The sequence below is a fragment of the Schistocerca serialis genome, chromosome 12, assembly GCF_023864345.2.
Source record: "Schistocerca serialis cubense isolate TAMUIC-IGC-003099 chromosome 12, iqSchSeri2.2, whole genome shotgun sequence".
Classification (NCBI taxonomy): domain Eukaryota; kingdom Metazoa; phylum Arthropoda; class Insecta; order Orthoptera; family Acrididae; genus Schistocerca; species Schistocerca serialis.
In genome coordinates this window covers 53,305,686-53,322,948 of record NC_064649.1, presented here as the reverse complement: position 1 = coordinate 53,322,948, position 17,263 = coordinate 53,305,686, and positions in this window count along the sequence as shown.

Below are 17,263 nucleotides of genomic sequence, written 5' to 3'. Positions count from 1 at the left end.
CATTAGTTGCCAGACGATAAATGTAAACGTTTCTGAGAGTAATGCGTCCAATGTGAAGATTTTCAGTTACGTCATTTCGAAAACAAATGTTGAAAACGTTATGTTTTCTGGGGTTTTTACTACGAATTACCACTTCTCGCTTTTTCTCGTGTAATGTGGCTGCCAGAGTTCGGTTCATGCAAAATCTTAAGGTCCTAGGTCAACTACAAGGCAGCAAAAGCAGCCAAAAACTGAATTTTCAAAAACTATAACTTGAATTTCTGTGCCTCTTTCTCGGTGACTGCAACAACTTAGAAGCTTCTACTTCGTACAGAGTGGTGCGACCGCAAACGTCATCACGCGGCATTAGTTGCCAGACGATAAATGTAAACGTTTCTGCGAGTAATGCGTCCAGTGTGAAGATTTTCAGTTACGTCGATACGAAAACAATGTAGAAAACGTTATGTTTTCTGCAGTTTTTACTACGAATTACCACTTCTCGCTTTTTCTCCTGTAATGTGGCTGCCAGAGTTCGGTTCATGCAAAATCTTAAGGTCCTAGGTCAACTACAAGGCAGCAAAAGCAGCCAAAAACAGAATTTTCAAAAACAAAAACTTGAATTTCTGTGCCTCTTTCTTGGTGACTGCAACAACTTAGAAGCTTCTACTTCGTAAAGAGTGGTGCGACCGCAAACGTCATCACGCGGCATTAGTTGCCAGACGATAAATGTAAACGTTTCTGAGAGTAATGCGTCCAAAGTGAAGATTTTCAGTTACGTCGATACGAAAACAATGTAGAAAACGTTATGTTTTCTGCGGTTTTTACTACGAATTACCACTTCTCGCTTTTTCTCGTGTAATGTGGCTGCCAGAGTTCGGTTCATGCAAAATCTTAAGGTCCTAGGTCAACTACAAGGCAGCAAAAGCAGCCAAAAACTGAATTTTCAAAAACTAAAACTTGAATTTCTGTGCCTCTTTCTTGGTGACTGCAACAACTTAGAAGCTTCTACTTCGTACAGAGTGGTGCGACCGCAAACGTCATCACGCGGCATTAGTTGCCAGACGATAAATGTAAACGTTTCTGAGAGTAATGCGTCCAATGTGAAGATTTTCAGTTACGTCGATACGAAAACAATGTAGAAAACTTTATGCTTTCTGCGGTTTTTACTACGAATTACCACTTCTCGCTTTTCCTCGTGTAATGTGGCTGCCAGAGTTCGGTTCATACAAAATCTAAAGGTCCGTCAACTACAAGGCAGCAAAAGCAGCCAAAAACTGAATTTTCAAAATCTAAAACTTGAATTTCTGTGCCTCTTTCTTGGTGACTGCAACAACTTAGAAGCTTCTACTTCGTACAGAGTGGTGCGACCGCAAACGTCATCACGCGGCATTAGTTGCCAGACGATAAATGTAAACGTTTCTGAGAGTAATGCGTCCAATGTGAAGATTTTCAGTTACGTCGATACGAAAACGGTGTAGAAAACGTTATGTTTTCTGCGGTTTTTACTACGAATTACCACTTCTCGCTTTTTCTCGTGTAATGTGGCTGCCAGAGTTCGGTTCATGCAAAATCTTAAGGTCCTAGGTCAACTACAAGGCAGCAAAAGCAGCCAAAAATTGAATTTTCAAAAACAAAAACTTGAATTTCTGTGCCTTTTTCTTGGTGACTGCAACAACTTAGAAGCTTCTACTTCGTACAGAGTGGTGCGACCGCAAACGTCATCACGCGGCATTAGTTGCCAGACGATAAATGTAAACGTTTCTGAGAGTAATGCGTCCAATGTGAAGATTTTCAGTTACGTCATTTCGAAAACAAATGTTGAAAACGTTATGTTTTCTTGGGTTTTTACTACGAATTACCACTTCTCGCTTTTTCTCGTGTAATGTGGCTGCCAGAGTTCGGTTCATGCAAAATCTTAAGGTCCTAGGTCAACTATAAGGCAGCAAAAGCAGCCAAAAACTGAATCTTTCAAAAACTAAAACTTGAATTTCTGTGCCTCTTTCTTGGTGACTGCAACAACTTAGAAGCTTCTACTTCGTACAGAGTGGTGCGACCGCAAACGTCATCACGCGGCATTAGTTGCCAGACGATAAATGTAAACGTTTCTGAGAGTAATGCGTCCAATGTGAAGATTTTCAGTTACGTCGATACGAAAACAATGTAGAAAACGTTATGTTTTCTGCAGTTTTTACTACGAATTACCACTTCTCGCTTTTTCTCGTGTAATGTGGCTGCCAGAGTTCGGTTCATGCAAAATCTTAAGGTCCTAGGTCAACTACAAGGCAGCAAAAGCAGCCAAAAACTGAATTTTCAAAAACAAAAACTTGAATTTCTGTGCCTCTTTCTTGGTGACTGCAACAACTTAGAAGCTGCTACTTCGTAAAGAGTGGTGCGACCGCAAACGTCATCACGCGGCATTAGTTGCCAGACGATAAATGTAAACGTTTCTGAGAGTAATGCGTCCAATGTGAAGATTTTCAGTTACGTCATTTCGAAAACAAATGTTGAAAACGTTATGTTTTCTGCGGTTTTTACTACGAATTACCACTTCTCGCTTTTTCTCGTGTAATGTGGCTGCCAGAGTTCGGTTCATGCAAAATCTTAAGGTCCTAGGTCAACTACAAGGCAGCAAAAGCAGCCAAAAACTGAATTTTCAAAAACAAAAACTTGAATTTCTGTGCCTCTTTCTTGGTGACTGCAACAACTTAGAAGCTTCTACTTCGTACAGAGTGGTGCGACCGCAAACGTCATCACGCGGAATTAGTTGCCAGACGATAAATGTAAACGTTTCTGAGAGTAATGCGTCCAATGTGAAGATTTTCAGATACGTCATTTCGAAAACAAATGTTGAAAACGTTATGTTTTCTGCGGTTTTTACTACGAATTACCACTTCTCGCTTTTTCTCGTGTAATGTGGCTGCCAGAGTTCGGTTCATGCAAAATCTTAAGGTCCTAGGTCAACTACAAGGCAGCAAAAGCAGCCAAAAACTGAATTTTCAATAACTAAAATCGAATTTCTGTGCCTCTTTCTTGGTGACTGCAACAACTTAGAAGCTTCTACTTCGTACAGAGTGGTGCGACCGCAAACGTCATCACGCGGCATTAGTTGCCAGACGATAAATGTAAACGTTTCTGAGAGTAATGCGTCCAATGTGAAGATTTTCAGTTACGTCGATACGAAAACGGTGTAGAAAACGTTATGTTTTCTGCGGTTTTTACTACGAATTACCACTTCTCCCTTTTTCTCGTGTAATGTGGCTGCCAGAGTTCGGTTCATGCAAAATCTTAAGGTCCTAGGTCAACTACAAGGCAGCAAAAGCAGCCAAAAATTGAATTTTCAAAAACAAAAACTTGAATTTCTGTGCCTTTTTCTTGGTGACTGCAACAACTTAGAAGCTTCTACTTCGTACAGAGTGGTGCGACCGCAAACGTCATCACGCGGCATTAGTTGCCAGACGATAAATGTAAACGTTTCTGAGAGTAATGCGTCCAATGTGAAGATTTTCAGTTACGTCATTTCGAAAACAAATGTTGAAAACGTTATGTTTTCTTGGGTTTTTACTACGAATTACCACTTCTCGCTTTTTCTCGTGTAATGTGGCTGCCAGAGTTCGGTTCATGCAAAATCTTAAGGTCCTAGGTCAACTATAAGGCAGCAAAAGCAGCCAAAAACTGAATCTTTCAAAAACTAAAACTTGAATTTCTGTGCCTCTTTCTTGGTGACTGCAACAACTTAGAAGCTTCTACTTCGTACAGAGTGGTGCGACCGCAAACGTCATCACGCGGCATTAGTTGCCAGACGATAAATGTAAACGTTTCTGAGAGTAATGCGTCCAATGTGAAGATTTTCAGTTACGTCGATACGAAAACAATGTAGAAAACGTTATGTTTTCTGCAGTTTTTACTACGAATTACCACTTCTCGCTTTTTCTCGTGTAATGTGGCTGCCAGAGTTCGGTTCATGCAAAATCTTAAGGTCCTAGGTCAACTACAAGGCAGCAAAAGCAGCCAAAAACTGAATTTTCAAAAACTAAAACTTGAATTTCTGTGCCTCTTTCTTGGTGACTGCAACAACTTAGAAGCTGCTACTTCGTAAAGAGTGGTGCGACCGCAAACGTCATCACGCGGCATTAGTTGCCAGACGATAAATGTAAACGTTTCTGAGAGTAATGCGTCCAATGTGAAGATTTTCAGTTACGTCATTTCGAAAACAAATGTTGAAAACGTTATGTTTTCTGCGGTTTTTACTACGAATTACCACTTCTCGCTTTTTCTCGTGTAATGTGGCTGCCAGAGTTCGGTTCATGCAAAATCTTAAGGTCCTAGGTCAACTACAAGGCAGCAAAAGCAGCCAAAAACTGAATTTTCAAAAACAAAAACTTGAATTTCTGTGCCTCTTTCTTGGTGACTGCAACAACTTAGAAGCTTCTACTTCGTACAGAGTGGTGCGACCGCAAACGTCATCACGCGGAATTAGTTGCCAGACGATAAATGTAAACGTTTCTGAGAGTAATGCGTCCAATGTGAAGATTTTCAGATACGTCATTTCGAAAACAAATGTTGAAAACGTTATGTTTTCTGCGGTTTTTACTACGAATTACCACTTCTCGCTTTTTCTCGTGTAATAAGGCTGCCAGAGTTCGGTTCATGCAAAATCTTAAGGTCCTAGGTCAACTACAAGGCAGCAAAAGCAGCCAAAAACTGAATTTTCAATAACTAAAATCGAATTTCTGTGCCTCTTTCTTGGTGACTGCAACAACTTAGAAGCTTCTACTTCGTACAGAGTGGTGCGACCGCAAACGTCATCACGCGGCATTAGTTGCCAGACGATAAATGTAAACGTTTCTGAGAGTATTGCGTCCAATGTGAAGATTTTCAGTTACGTCGATACGAAAGCAATGTAGAAAACGTCATGTTTTCTGCGGTTTTTACTACGAATTACCACTTCTCGCTTTTTCTCGTGTAATGTGGCTGCCAGAGTTCGGTTCATGCAAAATCTTAAGGTCCTAGGTCAACTACAAGGCAGCAAAAGCAGCCAAAAACTGAATTTTCAAAAACAAAAACATGAATTTCTGTGCCTCTTTCTTGGTGACTGCAACAACTTAGAAGCTCCTTATTCGTACAGAGTGGTGCGACCGCAAACGACATCACGCGGCATTAGTTGCCAGACGATAAATGTAAACGTTTCTGAGAGTAATGCGTCCAATGTGAAGATTTTCAGTTACGCCGTTTCGAAAACAAATGTTGAAAACGTTATGTTTTCTGCGGTTTTTACTACGAATTACCACTTCTCGCTTTTTCTCGTGTAATGTGGCTGCCAGAGTTCGGTTCATGCAAAATCTTAAGGTCCTAGGTCAACTACAAGGCAGCAAAAGCAGCCAAAAACTGAATTTTCAATAACTAAAATCGAATTTCTGTGCCTCTTTCTTGGTGACTGCAACAACTTAGAAGCTTCTACTTCGTACAGAGTGGTGCGACCGCAAACGTCATCACGCGGCATTAGTTGCCAGACGATAAATGTAAACGTTTCTGAGAGTATTGCGTCCAATGTGAAGATTTTCAGTTACGTCGATACGAAAGCAATGTAGAAAACGTCATGTTTTCTGCGGTTTTTACTACGAATTACCACTTCTCGCTTTTTCTCGTGTAATGTGGCTGCCAGAGTTCGGTTCATGCAAAATCTTAAGGTCCTAGGTCAACTACAAGGCAGCAAAAGCAGCCAAAAACTGAATTTTCAAAAACAAAAACATGAATTTCTGTGCCTCTTTCTTGGTGACTGCAACAACTTAGAAGCTCCTTATTCGTACAGAGTGGTGCGACCGCAAACGACATCACGCGGCATTAGTTGCCAGACGATAAATGTAAACGTTTCTGAGAGTTATGTGTCCAATGTGAAGATTTTCAGTTACGTCATTTTGAAAACAAATGTTGAAAACGTTATGTTTTCTGCTTTTTTTACTACGAATTACCACTTCTCGCTTTTTCTCGTGTAATGTGGCTGCCAGAGTTCGGTTCATGCAAAATCTTAAGGTCCTAGGTCAACTACAAGGCAGCAAAAGCAGCCAAAAACTGAATTTTCAAAAACTAAAACTTGAATTTCTGTGCCTCTTTCTTGGTGACTGCAACAACTTAGAAGCTTCTACTTCGTACAGAGTGGTGCGACCGCAAACGTCATCACGCGGCATTAGTTGCCAGACGATAAATGTAAACGTTTCTGAGAGTAATGCGTCCAATGTGAAGATTTTCAGTTACGTCGATACGAAAACAATGTAGAAAACGTTATGCTTTCTGCGGTTTTACTACGAATTACCACTTCTCGCTTTTCCTCGTGTAATGTGGCTGCCAGAGTTCGGTTCATACAAAATCTAAAGGTCCTAGGTCAACTACAAGGCAGCAAAAGCAGCCAAAAACTGAATTTTCTAAATCTAAAACTTGAATTTCTGTGCCTCTTTCTTGGTGACTGCAACAACTTATAAGCTTCTACTTCGTACAGAGTGGTGCGACCGCAAACGTCATCACGCGGCATTAGTTGCCAGACGATAAATGTAAACGTTTCTGAGAGTAATGCGTCCAATGTGAAGATTTTTAGTTACGTCGATACGAAAACGATGTAGAAAACGTTATGTTTTCTGCGGTTTTTACTACGAATTACCACTTCTCGCTTTTTCTCGTGTAATGTGGCTGCCAGAGTTCGGTTCATGCAAAATCTTAAAGTCCTAGGTCAACTACAAGGCAGCAAAAGCAGCCAAAAACGGAATTTTCAAAAACAAATACTTGAATTTCTGTGCCTCTTTCTTGGTGACTGCAACAACTTAGAAGCTTCTACTTCGTACAGAGTGGTGCGCCCGCAAACGTCATCACGCGGCATTAGTTGCCAGACGATAAATGTAAACTTTTCTGAGAGTAATGCGTCCAACGTGAAGATTTTCAGTTACGTCATTTTGAAAACAAATGTTGAAAACGTTATGTTTTCTGCGGTTTTTACTACGAATTACCACTTCTCGCTTTTTCTCGTGTAATGTGGCTGCCTGAGTTCGGTTCATGCAAAATCTTAAGGTCCTAGGTCAACTACAAGGCAGCAAAAGCAGCCAAAAACTGAATTTTCAAAAACAAAAACTTGAATTTCTGTGCCTCTTTCTTGGTGACTGCAACAACTTAGAAGCTTCTACTACGTACAGAGTGGTGCGACCGCAAACGTCATCACGCGGCATTAGTTGCCAGACGATAAATGTAAACGTTTCTGAGAGTAATGCGTCCAATGTAAAGATTTTTAGTTACGTCGATACGAAAACGATTTAGAAAACGTTATGTTTTCTGCGGTTTTTACTACGAATTACCACTTCTCCCTTTTTCTCGTGTAATGTGGCTGCCAGAGTTCGGTTCATGCAAAATCTTAAAGTCCTAGGTCAACTACAAGGCAGCAAAAGCAGCCAAAAACGGAATTTTCAAAAACAAATACTTGAATTTCTGTGCCTCTTTCTTGGTGACTGCAACAACTTAGAAGCTTCTACTTCGTACAGAGTGGTGCGCCCGCAAACGTCATCACGCGGCATTAGTTGCCAGACGATAAATGTAAACTTTTCTGAGAGTAATGCGTCCAATGTGAAGATTTTCAGTTACGTCATTTTGAAAACAAATGTTGAAAACGTTATGTTTTCTGCGGTTTTTACTACGAATTACCACTTCTCGCTTTTTCTCGTGTAAAGTGGCTGACAGAGTTCGGTTCATGCAAAATCTTAAGGTCCTAGGTCAACTACAAGGCAGCAAAAGCAGCCAAAAACTGAATTTTCAAAAACTAAAACTTGAATTTCTGTGCCTCTTTCTCGGTGACTGCAACAACTTAGAAGCTTCTACTTCGTACAGAGTGGTGCGACCGCAAACGTCATCACGCGGCATTAGTTGCCAGACGATAAATGTAAACGTTTCTGAGAGTAATGCGTCCAATGTGAAGATTTTCAGTTACGTCGATACGAAAACAATGTAGAAAACGTTATGTTTTCTGCGGTTTTTACTACGAATTACCACTTCTCGCTTTTTCTCGTGTAATGTGGCTGCCAGAGTTCGGTTCATGCAAAATCTTAAGCTCCTAGGTCATCTACAAGGCAGCAAAAGCAGCCAAAAACTGAATTTTCAAAAACAAAAACTTGAATTTCTGTGCCTCTTTCTTGGTGACTGCAACAACTTAGAAGCTTCTACTTCGTAAAGAGTGGTGCGACCGCAAACGTCATCACGCGGCATTAGTTGCCAGACGATAAATGTAAACGTTTCTGAGAGTAATGCGTCCAATGTGAAGATTTTCAGTTACGTCGATACGAAAACAATGTAGAAAACATTATGTTTTCTGCGGTTTTTACTACGAATTACCACTTCTCGCTTTTTCTCGTGTAATGTGGCTGCCAGAGTTCGGTTCATGCAAAATCTTAAGGTCCTAGGTCAACTACAAGGCAGCAAAAGCAGCCAAAAACTGAATTTTCAAAAACAAAAACTTGAATTTCTGTGCCTCTTTCTTGGTGACTGCAACAACTTAGAAGCTTCTACTTCGTACAGAGTGGTGCGACCGCAAACGTCATCACGCGGCATTAGTTGCCAGACGATAAATGTAAACGTTTCTGAGAGTAATGCGTCCAATGTGAAGATTTTCAGTTACGTCGATACGAAAACAATGTAGAAAACGTTATGTTTTCTGCGGTTTTTACTACGAATTACCACTTCTCGCTTTTTCTCGTGTAATGTGGCTGCCAGAGTTCGGTTCATGCAAAATCTTAAGGTCCTAGGTAAACTACAAGGCAGCAAAAGCAGCCAAAAACTGAATTTTCAAAAACTAAAACTTGAATTTCTGTGCCTCTTTCTTGGTGACTGCAATAACTTAGAAGCATCTACATCGTACAGAGTGGTGCGACCGCAAACGTCATCACGCTGCATTAGTTGCCAGACGATAAATGTAAACGTTTCTGAGAGTAATGCGTCCAATGTGAAGATTTTCAGTTACGTCATTTCGAAAACAAATGTTGAAAACGTTATGTTTTCTGCGGTTTTTACTACGAATTACCACTTCTCGCTTTTTCTCGTGTAATGTGGCTGCCAGAGTTCGGTTCATGCAAAATCTTAAAGTCCTAGGTCAACTACAAGGCAGCAAAAGCAGCCAAAAACTGAATTTTCAAAAACAAAAACTTGAATTTCTGTGCCTCTTTCTTGGTGACTGCAACAACTTAGAAGCTTCTACTACGTACAGAGTGGTGCGACCGCAAACGTCATCACGCGGCATTAGTTGCCAGACGATAAATGTAAACGTTTCTGAGAGTAATGCGTCCAATGTAAAGATTTTTAGTTACGTCGATACGAAAACGATTTAGAAAACGTTATGTTTTCTGCGGTTTTTACTACGAATTACCACTTCTCCCTTTTTCTCGTGTAATGTGGCTGCCAGAGTTCGGTTCATGCAAAATCTTAAAGTCCTAGGTCAACTACAAGGCAGCAAAAGCAGCCAAAAACGGAATTTTCAAAAACAAATACTTGAATTTCTGTGCCTCTTTCTTGGTGACTGCAACAACTTAGAAGCTTCTACTTCGTACAGAGTGGTGCGCCCGCAAACGTCATCACGCGGCATTAGTTGCCAGACGATAAATGTAAACTTTTCTGAGAGTAATGCGTCCAATGTGAAGATTTTCAGTTACGTCATTTTGAAAACAAATGTTGAAAACGTTATGTTTTCTGCGGTTTTTACTACGAATTACCACTTCTCGCTTTTTCTCGTGTAAAGTGGCTGACAGAGTTCGGTTCATGCAAAATCTTAAGGTCCTAGGTCAACTACAAGGCAGCAAAAGCAGCCAAAAACTGAATTTTCAAAAACTAAAACTTGAATTTCTGTGCCTCTTTCTCGGTGACTGCAACAACTTAGAAGCTTCTACTTCGTACAGAGTGGTGCGACCGCAAACGTCATCACGCGGCATTAGTTGCCAGACGATAAATGTAAACGTTTCTGAGAGTAATGCGTCCAATGTGAAGATTTTCAGTTACGTCGATACGAAAACAATGTAGAAAACGTTATGTTTTCTGCGGTTTTTACTACGAATTACCACTTCTCGCTTTTTCTCGTGTAATGTGGCTGCCAGAGTTCGGTTCATGCAAAATCTTAAGCTCCTAGGTCATCTACAAGGCAGCAAAAGCAGCCAAAAACTGAATTTTCAAAAACAAAAACTTGAATTTCTGTGCCTCTTTCTTGGTGACTGCAACAACTTAGAAGCTTCTACTTCGTAAAGAGTGGTGCGACCGCAAACGTCATCACGCGGCATTAGTTGCCAGACGATAAATGTAAACGTTTCTGAGAGTAATGCGTCCAATGTGAAGATTTTCAGTTACGTCGATACGAAAACAATGTAGAAAACATTATGTTTTCTGCGGTTTTTACTACGAATTACCACTTCTCGCTTTTTCTCGTGTAATGTGGCTGCCAGAGTTCGGTTCATGCAAAATCTTAAGGTCCTAGGTCAACTACAAGGCAGCAAAAGCAGCCAAAAACTGAATTTTCAAAAACAAAAACTTGAATTTCTGTGCCTCTTTCTTGGTGACTGCAACAACTTAGAAGCTTCTACTTCGTACAGAGTGGTGCGACCGCAAACGTCATCACGCGGCATTAGTTGCCAGACGATAAATGTAAACGTTTCTGAGAGTAATGCGTCCAATGTGAAGATTTTCAGTTACGTCGATACGAAAACAATGTAGAAAACGTTATGTTTTCTGCGGTTTTTACTACGAATTACCACTTCTCGCTTTTTCTCGTGTAATGTGGCTGCCAGAGTTCGGTTCATGCAAAATCTTAAGGTCCTAGGTAAACTACAAGGCAGCAAAAGCAGCCAAAAACTGAATTTTCAAAAACTAAAACTTGAATTTCTGTGCCTCTTTCTTGGTGACTGCAATAACTTAGAAGCATCTACATCGTACAGAGTGGTGCGACCGCAAACGTCATCACGCTGCATTAGTTGCCAGACGATAAATGTAAACGTTTCTGAGAGTAATGCGTCCAATGTGAAGATTTTCAGTTACGTCATTTCGAAAACAAATGTTGAAAACGTTATGTTTTCTGCGGTTTTTACTACGAATTACCACTTCTCGCTTTTTCTCGTGTAATGTGGCTGCCAGAGTTCGGTTCATGCAAAATCTTAAAGTCCTAGGTCAACTACAAGGCAGCAAAAGCAGCCAAAAACGGAATTTTCAAAAACAAATACTTGAATTTCTGTGCCTCTTTCTTGGTGACTGCAACAACTTAGAAGCTTCTACTTCGTACAGAGTGGTGCGCCCGCAAACGTCATCACGCGGCATTAGTTGCCAGACGATAAATGTAAACTTTTCTGAGAGTAATGCGTCCAACGTGAAGATTTTCAGTTACGTCATTTTGAAAACAAATGTTGAAAACGTTATGTTTTCTGCGGTTTTTACTACGAATTACCACTTCTCGCTTTTTCTCGTGTAATGTGGCTGCCTGAGTTCGGTTCATGCAAAATCTTAAGGTCCTAGGTCAACTACAAGGCAGCAAAAGCAGCCAAAAACTGAATTTTCAAAAACAAAAACTTGAATTTCTGTGCCTCTTTCTTGGTGACTGCAACAACTTAGAAGCTTCTACTACGTACAGAGTGGTGCGACCGCAAACGTCATCACGCGGCATTAGTTGCCAGACGATAAATGTAAACGTTTCTGAGAGTAATGCGTCCAATGTAAAGATTTTTAGTTACGTCGATACGAAAACGATTTAGAAAACGTTATGTTTTCTGCGGTTTTTACTACGAATTACCACTTCTCCCTTTTTCTCGTGTAATGTGGCTGCCAGAGTTCGGTTCATGCAAAATCTTAAAGTCCTAGGTCAACTACAAGGCAGCAAAAGCAGCCAAAAACGGAATTTTCAAAAACAAATACTTGAATTTCTGTGCCTCTTTCTTGGTGACTGCAACAACTTAGAAGCTTCTACTTCGTACAGAGTGGTGCGCCCGCAAACGTCATCACGCGGCATTAGTTGCCAGACGATAAATGTAAACTTTTCTGAGAGTAATGCGTCCAATGTGAAGATTTTCAGTTACGTCATTTTGAAAACAAATGTTGAAAACGTTATGTTTTCTGCGGTTTTTACTACGAATTACCACTTCTCGCTTTTTCTCGTGTAAAGTGGCTGACAGAGTTCGGTTCATGCAAAATCTTAAGGTCCTAGGTCAACTACAAGGCAGCAAAAGCAGCCAAAAACTGAATTTTCAAAAACTAAAACTTGAATTTCTGTGCCTCTTTCTCGGTGACTGCAACAACTTAGAAGCTTCTACTTCGTACAGAGTGGTGCGACCGCAAACGTCATCACGCGGCATTAGTTGCCAGACGATAAATGTAAACGTTTCTGAGAGTAATGCGTCCAATGTGAAGATTTTCAGTTACGTCGATACGAAAACAATGTAGAAAACGTTATGTTTTCTGCGGTTTTTACTACGAATTACCACTTCTCGCTTTTTCTCGTGTAATGTGGCTGCCAGAGTTCGGTTCATGCAAAATCTTAAGCTCCTAGGTCATCTACAAGGCAGCAAAAGCAGCCAAAAACTGAATTTTCAAAAACAAAAACTTGAATTTCTGTGCCTCTTTCTTGGTGACTGCAACAACTTAGAAGCTTCTACTTCGTAAAGAGTGGTGCGACCGCAAACGTCATCACGCGGCATTAGTTGCCAGACGATAAATGTAAACGTTTCTGAGAGTAATGCGTCCAATGTGAAGATTTTCAGTTACGTCGATACGAAAACAATGTAGAAAACATTATGTTTTCTGCGGTTTTTACTACGAATTACCACTTCTCGCTTTTTCTCGTGTAATGTGGCTGCCAGAGTTCGGTTCATGCAAAATCTTAAGGTCCTAGGTCAACTACAAGGCAGCAAAAGCAGCCAAAAACTGAATTTTCAAAAACAAAAACTTGAATTTCTGTGCCTCTTTCTTGGTGACTGCAACAACTTAGAAGCTTCTACTTCGTACAGAGTGGTGCGACCGCAAACGTCATCACGCGGCATTAGTTGCCAGACGATAAATGTAAACGTTTCTGAGAGTAATGCGTCCAATGTGAAGATTTTCAGTTACGTCGATACGAAAACAATGTAGAAAACGTTATGTTTTCTGCGGTTTTTACTACGAATTACCACTTCTCGCTTTTTCTCGTGTAATGTGGCTGCCAGAGTTCGGTTCATGCAAAATCTTAAGGTCCTAGGTAAACTACAAGGCAGCAAAAGCAGCCAAAAACTGAATTTTCAAAAACTAAAACTTGAATTTCTGTGCCTCTTTCTTGGTGACTGCAATAACTTAGAAGCATCTACATCGTACAGAGTGGTGCGACCGCAAACGTCATCACGCTGCATTTGTTGCCAGACGATAAATGTAAACGTTTCTGAGAGTAATGCGTCCAATGTGAAGATTTTCAGTTACGTCATTTCGAAAACAAATGTTGAAAACGTTATGTTTTCTGCGGTTTTTACTACGAATTACCACTTCTCGCTTTTTCTCGTGTAATGTGGCTGCCAGAGTTAGGTTCACGCAAAATCTTAAGGTCCTAGGTCAACTACAAGGCAGCAAAAGCAGCCAAAAACTGAATTTTCAAAAACTAAAACTTGAATTTCTGTGCCTCTTTCTTGGTGACTGCAACAACTTAGAAGGTTCTACTTCGTACAGAGTGGTGCGACCGCAAACGTAATCACGCTGCATTAGTTGCCAGACGATAAATGTAAACGTTTCTGAGAGTAATGCGTCCAATGTGAAGATTTTCAGTTACGTCATTTCGAAAACAAATATTGAAAACGTTATGTTTTCTGCGGTTTTCACTACGAATTACCACTTCTCGCTTTTTCTCGCGTAATGTGGCTGCCAGAGTTCGGTTCATGCAAAATCTTAAGGTCCTAGGTCAACTACAAGGCAGCAAAAGCAGCCAAAAACTGAATTTTCAAAAACAAAAACTTGAATTTCTGTGCCTCTTTCTTGGTGACTGCAACAACTTAGAAGCTTCTACTTCGTACAGAGTGGTGCGACCGCAAACGTCATCACGCGGCATTAGTTGCCAGACGATAAATGTAAACGTTTCTGAGAGTAATGCGTCCAATGTGAAGATTTTCAGTTACGTCATTTCGAAAACAAATGTTGAAAACGTTATGTTTTCTGCGGTTTTTACTACGAATTACCACTTCTCGCTTTTTCTCGTGTAATGTGGCTGCCAGAGTTCGGTTCATGCAAAATCTTGAGGTCCTAGGTCAACTACAAGGCAGCAAAAGCAGCCAAAAACTGAATTTTCAAAAACTAAAATTGAATTTCTGTGCCTCTTTCTTGGTGACTGCAACAACTTAGAAGCTTCTACTTCGTACAGAGTGGTGCGACCGCAAACGTCATCACGCGGCATTAGTTGCCAGTCGATAAATGTAAACGTTTCTGAGAGTATTGCGTCCAATGTGAAGATTTTCAGTTACGTCGATACGAAAACAATGTAGAAAACGTTATGTTTTCTGCGGTTTTTACTACGAATTACCACTTCTCGCTTTTTCTCGTGTAATGTGGCTGCCAGAGTTCGGTCCATGCAAAATCTTGAGGTCCTAGGTCAACTACAAGGCAGCAAAAGCAGCCAAAAACTGAATTTTCAAAAACAAAAACATGAATTTCTGTGCCTCTTTCTTGGTGACTGCAACAACTTAGAAGCTTCTACTTCGTACAGAGTGGTGCGACCGCAAACGTCATCACGCGGCATTAGTTGCCAGACGATAAATGTAAACGTTTCTGAGAGTAATGCGTCCAATGTGAAGATTTTCAGCTACGTCATTTCGAAAACAAATGTTGAAAACGTTATGTTTTCTGCGGTTTTTACTACGAATTACCACTTCTCGCTTTTTCTCGTGTAATGTGGCAGCCAGAGTTCGGTTCATGCAAAATCTTAAGGTCCTAGGTCAACTACAAGGCAGCAAAAGCAGCCAAAAACTGAATTTTCAAAAACTAAAACTTGAATTTCTGTGCCTCTTTCTTGGTGACTGCAACAACTTAGAAGCTTCTACTTCGTACAGAGTGGTGCGACCGCAAACGTCATCACGCGGAATTAGTTGCCAGACGATAAATGTAAACGTTTCTGAGAGTAATGCGTCCAATGTGAAGATTTTCAGTTACGTCGATACGAAAACAATGTAGAAAACGTTATGTTTTCTGCGGTTTTTACTACGAATTACCACTTCTCGCTTTTTCTCGTGTAATGTGGCTGCCAGAGTTCGGTTCATACAAAATCTTAAGGTCCAAGGTCAACTACAAGGCAGCAAAAGCAGCCAAAAACTGAATTTTCAAAAACTAAGACTTGAATTTCTGTGCCTCTTTCTTGGTGACTGCAACAACTTAGAAGCTTCTACTTCGTACAGAGTGGTGCGACCGCAAACGTCATCACGCGGCATTAGTTGCCAGACGATAAATGTAAACGATTCTGAGAGTAATGCGTCCAATGTGAAGATTTTCAGTTACGTCATTTTGAAAACAAATGTTAAAAACGTTATGTTTTCTGCGGTTTTTACTACGAATTACCACTTCTCGCTTTTTCTCGTGTAATGTGGCTGCCAGAGTTCGGTTCATGCAAAATCTTAAGGTCCTAGGTCAACTACAAGGCAGCAAAAGCAGCCAAAAACTGAATTTTCAAAAACTAAAACTTGAATTTCTGTGCCCCTTTCTTGGTGACTGCAACAACTTAGAAGCTTCTACTTCGTACATAGTGGTGCGACCGCAAACGTCATCACGCGGAATTAGTTGCCAGACGATAAATGTAAACGTTTCTGAGAGTAATGCGTCCAATGTGAAGATTTTAAGTTACGTCATTTCGAAAACAAATGTTGAAAACGTTATGTTTTCTGCGGTTTTTACTACGAATTACCACTTCTCGCTTTTTCTCGTGTAATGTGGCTGCCAGAGTTCGGTTCATGCAAAATCTTAAGGTCCTAGGTCAACTACAAGGCAGCAAAAACAGCCAAAAACTGAATTTTCAAAAACTAAAACTTGAATTTCTGTGCCTCTTTCTTGGTGACTGCAACAACTTAGAAGCTTCTACTTCGTACAGAGTGGTGCGACCGCAAACGTCATCACGCGGCATTAGTTGCCAGACGATAAATGTAAACGTTTCTGAGAGTAATGCGTCCAATGTGAAGATTTTCAGTTACGTCGATACGAAAACAATGTAGAATACGTTATGTTTTCTGCGGTTTTTACTACGAATTACCACTTCTCGCTTTTCCTCGTGTAATGTGGCTGCCAGAGTTCGGTTCATACAAAATCTAAAGGTCCTAGGTCAACTACAAGGCAGCAAAAGCAGCCAAAAACTGAATTTTCAAAATCTAAAACGTGAATTTCTGTGCCTCTTTCTTGGTGACTGCAACAACTTAGAAGCTTCTACTTCGTACAGAGTGGTGCGACCGCAAACGTCATCACGCGGCATTAGTTGCCAGACGATACATGTAAACGATTCTGAGAGTAATGCGTCCAATGTGAAGATTTTCAGTTACGTCGATACGAAAACAATGTAGAAAACGTTATGTTTTCTGCGGTTTTTACTACGAATTACCACTTCTCGCTTTTTCTCGTGTAATGTGGCTGCCAGAGTTCGGTTCATGCAAAATCTTAAAGTCCTAGGTCAACTACAAGGCAGCAAAAGCAGCCAAAAACGGAATTTTCAAAAACAAATACTTGAATTTCTGTGCCTCTTTCTTGGTGACTGCAACAACTTAGAAGCTTCTACTTCGTACAGAGTGGTGCGACCGCAAACGTCATCACGCGGCATTAGTTGCCAGACGATAAATGTAAACGTTTCTGAGAGTATTGCGTCCAATGTGAAGATTTTCAGTTACGTCGATACGAAAACAATGTAGAAAACGTTATGTTTTCTGCGGTTTTTACTACGAATTACCACTTCTCGCTTTTTCTCGTGTAATGTGGCTGCCAGAGTTCGGTTCATGCAAAATCTTAAGGTCCTAGGTCAACTACAAGGCAGCAAAAGCAACCAAAAACTGAATTTTCAAAAACAAAAACTTGAATTTCTGTGCCTCTTTCTTGGTGACTGCAACAACTTAGAAGCTTCTACTTCGTACAGAGTGGTGCGACCGCAAACGTCATCACGCGGCATTAGTTGCCAGACGATAAATGTAAACGTTTCTGAGAGTAATGCGTCCAATGTGAAGATTTTCAGTTACGTCATTTTGAAAACAAATGTTGAAAACGTTATGTTTTCTGCGGTTTTTACTACGAATTACCACTTCTCGCTTTTTCT